We start from the raw sequence: 12,555 nt of genomic DNA on the forward strand, positions 1-12,555 counted from the left end.
GTCTCGCGAGGATCATTCGCTCCATTACCTTTCCAATGCAACTTGCCAGAGCAATGGGTCGGTAAGAGGTAATCTCTAGGGGAGACTTTCCAGGCTTAACAAGCGGTACCAAGCGGCTGATCTTCCAGTCTCGGGGAACCATGCCATCCTGCCAGGACTCGTTGAATATATGAAGGAGTGCATCTCGTGCCCGTTCACCAAGGTGGCACAATATCCGGTAAGATATGTCGTCCGGGCCAGGCGACGACGACCGATTACATAGGGCGAGCGCCGCGTCAAGTTCTTGTATTGTGAACGGTAGATACATGCGCGTGTCCCGTGAATCTGGGATATCGTCCAAGGTATGCATACTTGTGCACGTTGATTGACCCACAATCATAGTGCAGAAATCTTCTGCCACCTCAATTTCTTGTCGGCGCTGGAAGAGCGCGAGGGCCTTGAACGGAAAGCGCTGTTCCGGAACAGAACGTATGCCTCGCACAGTTCTCCATATTTGAGACAGTGGTGTACGAGGATGCGCGCAAAATTTTTTCCATCGTTGTGTCTCTAGTTTATCGATGCGGCGTTGTATGTTCTTTTGCATGCGCCGGGCTGTTCTTAGATCATCCATGGACTTGGTGCGTCGGTATCTTCTTTCGGCACGACGGCGGATCGCACGAAGTCTCTCTAACTCCAGGTCGAATTCAGAGTACTTTGGAGAGCACATTAATGGGCGCATAGCCATCTGAGCAGTTTCCTTAATAGCTTGCTGAAGTCCACAACGAAGGCCTTGCTCACAAGCGTCCTCAAGTTGAGTTTTGAACTTAGTACAATCTATTCTTCGTATTGTGGTAGATGAATACGTGTTGGAAATACCTCTGATCTTCAGGTAGGTGGGGATATGGTCGCTTCCATGAGTTTCAAGTCCAAAAGCCACTTTACTTGCGTGGCGAAGGGGCGTGACACGAATGACAAATCACGGCAGCTGCTGTATGCGGTGCCTCGCAGGCACGTAGGACTTGCATCGTTGAAGAGGACGAGACCATGACTGGCTACCAATGAAGCTAGACGCCGTCCCGTTGAATTGGTCCTTGATCCTTCTCGAAATGGTATGATGTGCATTGAAGTCCCCCGTAATAACCCATGGACTCGGATGGGCCTTTAAAATGTCGTCCAGTCTTTTGGCGTCGAATCGACTTGATAGGGAGAGGTACACACCCAGGAGTGCGAAAGTGACCTTTCTATTTTTAACAGTCAAGCACACATACTGATTGTCATTTTAAAAGACAGGGCGTGCAAACACGGACACAAGAAAGAAGCAGGACACCACAAACGCCGACTAACAACTGAAGAGACGCACAACGGCTGAAAAGAAAGAAGGCACGAAAACTTATCTGCGCATGCCCAGGCAACAGGCGAACCTATCAATCCGGCACGCGTGGTGGTCTACGTGGAAGATAACTGTTAAGGCATTTGATTTCATCTTTATGCAAGTTAATCGACGGTTGGCTCACGCATGCACTACCACTATTCTCGATATGCCATGCTTCAATCATCAGGCGCGTTTCTTCATTTCTATGCCGGTACAACACTGCGCATTCATCAAATTTTGGCGTGCACTTACAATCTCGACAATGTAAAGACAGATTAGAAGGTGAGCCTCCTGTAAGCGATCTCTTATGTTCCAACAATCTCTGGTTGATGCATCGGCCCGTCTGTCCTACGTAGAAGCGGCCGCAGCTGAAAGGAATCTTATACAGAAATCCTTTCCATGTATTTAAAGTCGACGCTGGTAGGTTGGAAGGAAGGCGTTTATGTGCAGAAATCAGGGATATGTATTGGTTCTAAAGTTGCTCCGGTTCTTAGTGATTTATACCTTAGCAAGATTGACAATCTTTTGGAAGGCGCCTTAGGTAATTCGGTTATTAAGGTTTTTCGTTATGTGGACGATTACTTGATTTTTTGTAGTGGTGAGGACTTTGAAAAAGTGGTAACTTCCGTGAGCAAAAAATTTGAATTAAATGGAGGGGGACTAAGCTTTACTAAAGAGGCGTCGTGAGGTTGCACTGGCTGAACGACGTAAGCAAGCTCTCGGCGAATAAAAACAACGAACTTGCTACTTTCGATGTCGCTTGATGAGAAAAATGACTCGTAGCCGGATAGTCTGATTGGGTGTGATAATTTCGGTTCACATATGACAATGACTGGAAATCGCTATAGACGAACAAACTGGCGGAAATCGGAGATGCGAGATCTAAGACCTCTCGCGTTCCATTGAATGATCGACGATTCTCTGACTTCCTGTCGAAATGACCTGTGATTGTCGGCCATGGCTTCACTCAAGGCTTGCAAGGACTGGGCACAACGCGTCCAGCACCTATAGCCCGCTTCGAGCAGATGGCGTATCGATGCTTGTCAGAAGACCTCTGGTGACACTCACGATAGATCGGAGCATAGGAATGATTTGACGATCTATTGTCGAAGCCTCGTCAACAACACAATTCGGTTTCGATAGAAGCATGGAGCGTGAAGGCTGCTTGGAAGTCCGTGTGCTCGTGAGGGCCGGCCACTCTTCCGGGTGGAGAGGCTTCGTCGTTGGAGGCCTTCTTGTGCTGTTCGGCTTTCTACTAGAGAAGTTGATGTTGTTGGCTCAAATGGTGTACGACCACCATCGTCACTGGAGCGTTTCCGTCGATGGCGACGCCGACATCGGATTTTCGTTGAGGCATCTCTATGGGTGGAGTTATCCCTGACCTGCTTTAGAATATCAACTTCATTTTTGAGTCTTGGGCATTCCTTAGACGTGGCTTCATTGGTACATTGACAGTTGCTGCATCTAAATGTGGTTGCACACAGATGTCTACCGTGTGTGACTCCGCACACCGGGGGCATACGGTAGAGTTTTCGCATACGCCCTTGACGTGGCCGATCTTGAAGCACTTATGGCATTGAAGCGGCTTTGGGACAAACTGCCGTAGGACATGCCGAAAGTGACTAACCTTGACGTGCGTGGGGATAGAGTCACCCTTAAAGACTATCTTCACACAGCGGCTGTTCCCGAGGCGGCCTACTTGAGTGATGATCACTCCCTCATATGCCGGTTTTATCAGAACGGGCAGGTCCGTATTTGGAATTGCCAAGTCAATATCGTAAATTACACCTGCAGTGCATGTCCCATCTATTAGAACGACTGGTCGTACTTTGACGCTTCCCAACTCTGTCATCGGTTGAAGTTTCTCCAGTGCGTCTGCACGTACTGTGTCGACAGCTAGAACATTCTTACGTGTATTTAGCCGGACCTCCTTAATTTCATTTGGTGCTATTCCCTCAATAACAGCAGAGATAGCTTGCCTGTTCAATCTCGAAGGCTGACGGAAGGATCCACGGGCATGAAGAGGATGTTTTGCGGCCAGCGTTCACTTCCTGCCTTCATGGTTGACGTACTCGCCGGTGATGACTCCTTGATGAGCCTCCTTTTGGCCTTTCAACTCCTCACAGACACGAAGCTGTCGTCCGATGAGTCGTCGTCAGTGACTGAGTATATATCTGTGTCTTCGCCGGAGTTGCACCAAGAGCCTCGTTTCCTTGAGGAGCTTAAGAACGTTGAGCTGTGGCCAGACGGGCCGGCAATCGACTCTTCGTCCATGGGATCGAGAGGAGGAGCTTCTCTTGAGCTTTCGCTGGTACTGGACCATGACCCTTGAGCCACTGAAGATCTTGGGGTCGTCGACTTCTGGCCGCGCGGGCCTGCAGAAGTCACCGTGGCCATCGCCACAAGGTGGGACGCGGAGGGTGCCCCAGTTATTGTAGAAAATATGACGAAAATCAGCTAGCAGTGACAGACGCGTTCGGGCACTGACGAAGTTACTCAAAAGGAAGAAGTTTTAGGAAAAAAATTAAAGTTTACCCAAGGGAGTAGGCAAAAACTCTTTCTGGGTGAAGCACCCCTTATGCCTGTGCGTGCACACAGACACACGCAGAGCAGAACAAATTTAGGGGGGAACCCCCTGGCTACACCAATGAGTTGACCGTCAGAACGCATTCGGCATTTCTTCGTATTTCTGCTGGGCCCGAAAGTCGCTCTTGCAGATCGGCGCGACGACGGCAAGATGTGAAGGCTCGAAATGTCTTGTCTCCTTAAAGGGGTACTGACACAAAAATTTTGGCCTCGCGTTTTTTTGCTGCAATGTGTTGCTGGGGGCCTGTTAGTCATAACACGGCACATCGTTTGCTGCAGCGCCCGACAGATAATTAATTACAGGCTTCTCAATACCGACCAGTGTGAGCTTCGGTTTCAAAACCGACAAGCCTCCGGATGCAACTATCACCACCTAGCGGGTGCAGCGCTCGATCACATCATCACATAGAACTGTGACGCACTTCCGCGCGTATCGCGAGCAGCCGCCCAGAAGTAGGTTGCTGGCGTTGGCTGCTGGAGCGAACGCGGCAAAAAAAAGGCGGCTATGACGTCATCATAACTTGTTGCAGCGTGGTCACGTGAGGGAAGTAGCGGTCACCAAGGGTTACCTTTGAGGGTTTCAATAGCCCGAGGGGGTCTATCGCTCACGCAAACTTCAAAATTCATTTAAAATACCTTCCAAGCTATATTCGCTCTTTATATTCTGCAGATGATATACGCATGTTCACGGCAATAGATCCCGCAGGCTATTTTGTGTCGGTACCCCTTTAATTTATGTCATGGTTACAAGTACTGAATCTGCGTTGCCCGATGAAAGATATACTTAAAGGCCGGAGAACGGCTCCCGCTGTAGTGAATACCGTGAAACATTCTACTGGCGACCAAAGACATGGGGAGACACACAACGCCAGACTTGGACTGAGCTTTATTGCACGTAAGCCGTCCTTTTTGTACTCCGGATGGAGTGTCAAGGTGCATCAATACCTTTTGTTTCACAGTATTCACCAGAACAAACTAGGCCAGCTATCAACGCCTTCGGGTGCAGTGCTACAGGGCCATCTGCACACGCAGAAAAATGTAGTACGTACAGTGTGTATTAATACTTTACGCCGATGGCCTTGCAGTACCACACGCTGTGGTCGTTTGACGGCGACCTCTGTGTAATTGAGAGAAGCGAGAGCGGATGGGAGAATCAGGGCCGCCATTCTGTTTCTTGCAATGCGTGGCAAAAGAAAAGGGTACAGCACCTCTCTCATTTCAGGCGTCGTGTCGTACCAGCATGACACCAGCAACGTGAACTGGAAGGAGTGAAAACTGCCGGTTATAAGTGGGCGAGTGCAATCTTTGAATAACGATCCGTCTGCCAATAGTTTTCGAAAGTGCAAAAGCAAAAACACTTTCTCGTTACCTAACCTTATAGTGTAACGCACTTCACTCGGCGAAGTATCCACGTAAGCGACACACGCACATACACACACACGCAACTCGGCCGAGCAATATAAATATATATATATATATATAAATTGACTTCAGCGAACGAACGTACGAAAACTTTTATTGTTCGAACGTTTCGGCCGGGGTCCGGCCTTCGTCAGGGAATCCCTGACGAAGGCCGGACCCAGGCCGAAACGTTGGAACAATAAATGTTTTCGTACGTTCGGTCGCTCAAGCCAATTTTTATTAATCACTGATCCACTGAAAACACTTGCCTAATATATATATATATATAAATAAATAAATAAATAATATATATATATATATATATATATATATATATATATATATATATATATATATATATATAGAATAATACTGTGCCAATTTGAGACGCGTAGCGCCTACGTTTATTTTTTTCATACTTGGGGCTAGTTATCTGAAACTCCATCATATGTATATATATATATATATATATATATATATATATATATATATATATATATATATATATATATATATATTAGCGAGGCACTTCATGCACAAGCAAATTACACTAGACACATTAATCTGGCAGCCTTTCACACCCAACATTTAATGCGTCCTGCTGCAAATGAGCGTGTCTACAATCTTCTCACCGCGTTGTTGAACTTACCAACGTTTCATCTAGGCAGCTCGAATTCGAGTTGCCATACGCAGTCTGAAAGCAACCCCGGACACGCTGGCGGCCTTGGTGCGAAAGCGTAGCGTTCTAAAGAAAGGAAAGGGCCTGAAATCAGCTTTCTGGAACGCGAACAACGCGAACATTTTGAAGAGACTCGTGGTCGGGAAAAGGGACGAGAAAGGCGAGGCGAGTGAAGGCTTGTTGTGCCATAAAAGAAACGTGACGAACTGGTCCTTCGCTATACCGTGAAAATATGTTCCCCTTAAAAGCCACTCCTATAATAGATATGCCAGCCAGCAGTAGGATGAACGCACAAAACACAGGGCCGCATTTTCGATGGAGGTGAAAATGCTAAAGGCCCGTGTACTTATTTAGGTGAACGTTAAAGAATGCCAGGCGGTCGGAGCCCTCCACTACGGCGTCCCTCATAATCATATTGTGGTTTTGGCACGTTAAGGGGCGTCCTAAATCTTTTGTCATGGTCTTTGTATGCATCTATGGATATTGAAGTTCTGGTATTGCTCAGAACTGTTCAAGGCACTGGAGGGCTCAGAAAGGTAGTATCGACGGGTGCCTCGAAACGTTAGCAAGGTGGTATCGGCCCTAGGAGGGGTTTGCACTAAAGCGACTGGAGAATACGAGGGAGACCTTACAGACCCAAATATTGAAGGGGGTGCCTTTCGAATAGTGGGTGCCTTTCAAAGAGGTGGGCGCCATTGGTGGCCACTTGGCGCTAAATCGTCTACTCTATAGCGGTGAAAAATTCAGGCTACTTTGAACTTGTAATACGGTGCATTGACTAGCCATTTTTCTTATCATTAGCAGATACAGTAGCAAGCAAGCATATATACTGCCCATTGTTTCCATTTGTCGATGTGCGCGTGTGCTCCCACCGCCAGCGGGATGGTGCGTATCGAGGCACGCACGGAGTGAACAAGCTGCGCGTGGGTAGCATGCTGCTGACGCTGGCTGTCATTTATGCTGACGATGATTTCTCATGCCGATGCACAAAAAATTCGGACCCCCATCGAAGAAATGGGGACATTTCTTTCTTTCTTTCTTTCTTTCTTTCTTTCTTTCTTTCTTTCTTTCTTTCTTTCTTTCTTTCTTTCTTTCTTTCTTTCTTTCTTTCTTTCTTTCTTTCTTTCTTTCTTTCTTTCTTTCTTTCTTTCTTTCTTTCCCATTGCCCAATGCTCCCTCCTGACGTTCGGATTTATTATAGACGTCCCAGAACGCTGGCTGAATCGGCGTGACGTGCTTGATGTTCTTTCCAGCGTTCGTCAGCCTGTCGGCCGGCCCAACGAAAGGACCATCACGCAATCATGCAAACGTGGGTTAGGAGTTTAATTTTATCGAAATCGGAATTTTCCTGAAACGAGCAGTACCCGACCCGGCGCGTTGTCCAGCAGATCGCTTTCAGTCTGCCAACACGAAACGTTTCAATGAAGCGCCCACAGCAGGTGCGTGTCGGGGTGACCAATGTTTGCGGGGTGAACCAGGATCGCCATAACAAAATCCTCCGATATCGAAAGGCGTGCAGAGACCTCACCAACAATTAGGTTACTAGATTAACGTTGCACCCTACCACAGCTAACCCCGACTGCTGCGTCATCGTCACGGGCCAATCCAAGTGCAACGGTATACCCTTCTTTCGTACGTCATCCGCGTCCGTCTCAACGGGCTTCTTTGCCGCTCACTGGGAATTACGTGCGGTGCTGTGAGTGTGGAATGTGAGGCATACTTACATACTCCGGACGTTCTCGCAAATTATGAGCTGCAAGAATGCGGTTGAAGCACGCCACTCCGTGGCCATCTGCGCCAGAGAAAGCGTCAGTGCATTCCGGAAAGCATCAGTGGCTTTGAGACGTGCCTGAACGGCGGCAGATAGAATAGTCGCAAATATGTCTCCAAACGTCTTTTATTATATATGTCTCCAAACGTCATTCTCTGTATACGGTGCATTTTTTAAGGGACCCTCACCCGGTGTCAGCATCGCATGCAAACAAGCGCGGTTGCGATCGTGTTTGCAAACGCCTGTTTGGCGCGAAAACAGTGCAATGTTAAAACATAAGAACATTTCCTTTATTGGGAGCCGAGCTTCAAAAGAGAAAGAAAAATCACGCGCGCACATGCTTACGTCACAAGCGCTTCTTGGAACGGCACCTGTTGGAGTCGCGGCCGTGAAACTTCACTGACTTCGTCCAACAGTGACCGACGCAACGCGTGCGCCCAGAAGCAATGTATAAAGAAGAACTGCACGGGAAGCGCCGCTCGCTCATCTTTGTTCGGTCGGGTTCTTTTTACCGGTTAAAAGGAGAGAAAAACGATTTTTCTCGTTAAGTTGGACCTTCACAATACCGGAAGCACCGCGAGAAGACGCTTGGCAAGCGAGGAAACGCGGAAACAAAGTACAGGCGGCGACGCCACATTGAAACAGCCGCACCAGCTTGCCGTGACGTCATACATTTAGGCGGCGCCTGCTAGGGCCAACGTTTGTCGCTAAATATGATTTACATTGTGTGATAATTGCAAATCAGTTCTGCGGAAACCCGCAAGGTGGCGGAAGGGTTAAGAAAGGGAAAATAGACAACCACCCGTTTGTAGCACGAAGCCACAAGGAAATCCATACGGATTTCTCAGAAATAAAGCCACGTAGTTGCCGAAAAATTCGTCCTGGTCCGGGGATCGAACCCGGGACCAACGCCTATCCGGGGCGGTCGCTCTACCAATTAAGCTAACCAGGAAGCTAGCAATTGGCAGCACGAGGGCGAATCCATCGACAACTCGAAGCAACTGGACACATATTGCAAATCAGTTCTGCGGAAACCCGCAAGGTGGCGGAAGGGTTAAGAAAGGGAAAATAGACAACCACCCGTTTGTAGCACGAAGCCACAAGGAAATCCATACGGATTTCTCAGAAATAAAGTGGCTTTATTTCTGAGAAATCCGTATGGATTTCCTTGTGGCTTCGTGCTACAAACGGGTGGTTGTCTATTTTCCCTTTCTTAATTGTGTGATAATGGACGCCTTTTGCTAAAGAAGAAAGTTTGAGAAATCTCATTGAACCAATGTGGCTAAAATCCGCAAAAAGATTGAAATTTCTGACGTCACAGTGACGTCCACGTGCTTAAGTTTCAATGGGAGATTCAAGCATGAAACTGGGACCTTCGTCTTGAAATAATTAAGACGAAATTAACGACCGCAGAGTTACGATTTAAAACTGATTCAACGTTTCCGACTTCAGTGTCCGTTTAAAGCGACGCGGCAGGATGCCTCTGTTTCTGCCGTGATCGTCGGTCGGTGCCGTTCTGCGTTCACTGCCATCGTCGGTTCAGACGTGTTGACCTTCTGCAGGTGCTCAGCCAACGCTCAGCCCAGTGTGTAACATAGAAAAAAGGGAAAGCCCAGTGGGTAAGACTCTCGACTTCTGAGGTCTCAGGTTCGATTTTCGATCAGCTTACAGCGCAATAAAAAGACGAGGACGCAGACCAAGGATGTGACGACACGAGCTGATCGAAAATGAAATATAACCAACTAGCCCAGATTTCCCTTGTTGCTCAGGTTCGAATCTCAGCACCGGCAACGTTCTTTCAAAGACGTAAGCATTTCTATGCCGAACGATAAAACCCTCTGTCCCTCTGTCACGCAGAACAACCATTACTGTGAATAAGTGGATAAATAAATCAATAAAAAGTCACAGTTTCACCGCAAAGGCGAAGCAATGAATGCGATATATCAACAAATTGTAATGTTATACGAAGTGAGGCTGGCAGCTAACTCTTTTGGATCCGATCTCGCGTGACTCTCCAAAACGCTGGTGTAAGAGAATACGGCCGCTCCAGGGAGAAGTGCTCTTTCTGCAGAGCCTCCTCGCGTTTGAGAGCGCGGCACGTAGGAGGGGGTCTATACGAGCCGCCCGCTGATAGCGCACGCGCCAGCGATCGCGACCGCGCCCTTAGAATCAAAGTTCAAAGGTGCTGCTCGAGCGACACTCCCCCACCCCCCTTGGCATCTTTTCATGCTCGTTCAAGACGGGCGTCTCCTCTCTGCTTCGACGGCAGGCCTCCCGAGCGGGGTGGTGTTATCGCACGCACCCTCCGCTCGTTTGATCTCTGCTTCAGCCGTGTTCGTCGCCCCCGCTCGCGCGCTTTTATCCGCGTTGTAACATACGATGCGCGGGGGGATCTTATCAATTTGGGCTTTATACGGGACATGACTGCGATGGCAAAAACCCGTCGAGAGTGTTCATATAATTGCTATCGCAATAATAAATAAATAAATATTTTTTTTCGGTGCGCTAGGTTTAGATGTTTTCACGCTCGCAGAATGTCAATATATCTGAACGATATGAACACGTCACATGCCGGCGGTGCAGAAGAAATGTAAAAGACTGACTTCCTCGGAATTTTTCGTTGAATTTCGTGGAAAAATGAAAGCCCACTGCGGGACAACACGTAAAGCCGATTGTACACATGAGAATAATCTGATGCCAGGCACGCGTTTCGGTGGTCGAGGGATCCGCCCTCCATATATATAATAGGCCATTCCAGACGCATTCTTGAGATGGCCGCAGCAAAACTGAGCAAACTCCCAAAAGATATTCTGCGTCGATTTTTTCCTTTCTTTATTTATATGCACTAGAGCTCGAAAGTTCGAGCGTCGAGCTACTTGGGTTCAAGTTGTTATTCGCTATATACCACTGAGGCTTCCTTTACAGAGCCCTTTGCTTACCTATATGGGGAACGTGTTAACCTACGGACACAATTTACGCGGGCTACCCGCCAAAGAATGTTTAAGGATTAAAAAATATACTTGTCACGTGAACATGACATGCTCGTGCACTAAATTTCTGTGCTAATGTTGTACACATGCAACTGTGTCATTTTTAGGGATTAATCACATAAATAAAAATGATGAAAGAGTGCGAAGTATTTTCCAATAGGAAAACCGTGTCTGCCACAAAAGTCCAGAAAGCATTAGCTTTTTTTTTTCTTTTTTTTTTTGAGGGTGGAATTTTTTCTCCCCCATGGCTCAGCGCCGATTCTGAAAAGAGAAACTGCCTCGAAGTACGCAAAAAGATTGCCTGAAATATTTCAAGGCCTTTCTTGAGACACAAATGATCGTCTAACTTCGTAAGAAGGTCGGAGGTGGTCAAAAACACCGGTTGGTGTGTAATAATTCGCAAAACCCCGAACGTAATATTTTTATTATCTTTGATTAGCTGCTAATCATTCCTGGCGTGTGACATACACCACATTATCTTGTTTGTCAGTTGTTCGAGTTTAGAACGCTTCGTTTGTTTCTTTCTATTTCATCAAAGCATACTTACTGATAATTCGATCGAAACAGGGAGGGGCCTCATCCTTCCGAGCAAGCACTATGGGGCAAAGAAGACACAGTCTCCAAATCATTTCAAGCTCGTGCGATGTGGTTCAACTAAAGACGGGCGAGAAGAGACTCCTATAAATGCAGCGGGCGTGCTTCACGTTCCTTCTGCCGCTTTCATTTCCCCCCATTGCACTCACGCGTTTTAAAGAAAGCGAAGCCTTCTTTGCCAACGGCTTTTGCTTGCTCTCCGTGTGGCCGCCAGTTGTGAAGAGGTTCTTTCACTCGGCTCTGAACGTTAACAAATTTGCAGAAAAAGGTTCTCGGAACACTCGAAGACTTCTACAGAAACCCTAATGAATAGCGTACACTGTTTGTAAAACATAATATTACTGGAGCAAGTTAACTTTACACATATAAATAACAGTTAAAACAGCGCAGAAAGGCACAAAGCACAGATACAGCTTAAACTCGGTTACAGCGCAACCCTAGACAAGGACAAAAAGAAGGAAATGAACAAGTGTTGCGCTGTAACCGAGTTTAAGATGAACCCCAACCAACTTGCCGTCTTGCTGCACAGATACAGCGCTGACTCAGGTTGCGAGTGAGCGCTGTGCGCTCTGTTGTTTTTGCGCCGTTTCATGTTTCCTAAGTACGAACCAACTCGCCCAAGCATCCCTTTTAGCTACGTCCGTATAAAAAAGAAAAACGCACTTTGTCATCATTCATTCGACACAGTCTCCGTAAACAACTCATGTTTCTTTTGCTCGCGCAAGGTATGGGGAATGTCTTCGTTAGTGCCAGACACCAACAACACTTGACAAAAGTTCAACTTATACTAACTGTCTGAATGTAAATTCGAAAAGCGTGTGCTAACTATGCTGTTAATAAACGAAACTCCTGTATTATTGTCACGTGGTCGTGACGTCGACGAAGACAGCAGTCGGCGTTTTCAAGATGAAACTGTTTATTTGGCCGAACTTGTGGCCGGGAAACGGAAAGTTAATTTACAGCAATACACACGGCATGCACTGATAGCGGCGAACAAAGCGTCGACCTTCGATCAACTGAAAGGCGGTCAAGCGCGTCGGCTTTTATACAGGCGCTATCGAACTTTCCAACGATATCGCTGGTGGCGGCGTTATCCGTCGACAAAGCTGGAACATTCGCGTGCGGCGCGCAATCTTAACAAAACGATCTACTGCAATCGCGAAGCTTCTCGAACACTGCTTCG

Source organism: Rhipicephalus sanguineus, chromosome 11 (assembly GCF_013339695.2).
Source record: "Rhipicephalus sanguineus isolate Rsan-2018 chromosome 11, BIME_Rsan_1.4, whole genome shotgun sequence".
Classification (NCBI taxonomy): Eukaryota; Metazoa; Arthropoda; class Arachnida; order Ixodida; family Ixodidae; genus Rhipicephalus; species Rhipicephalus sanguineus.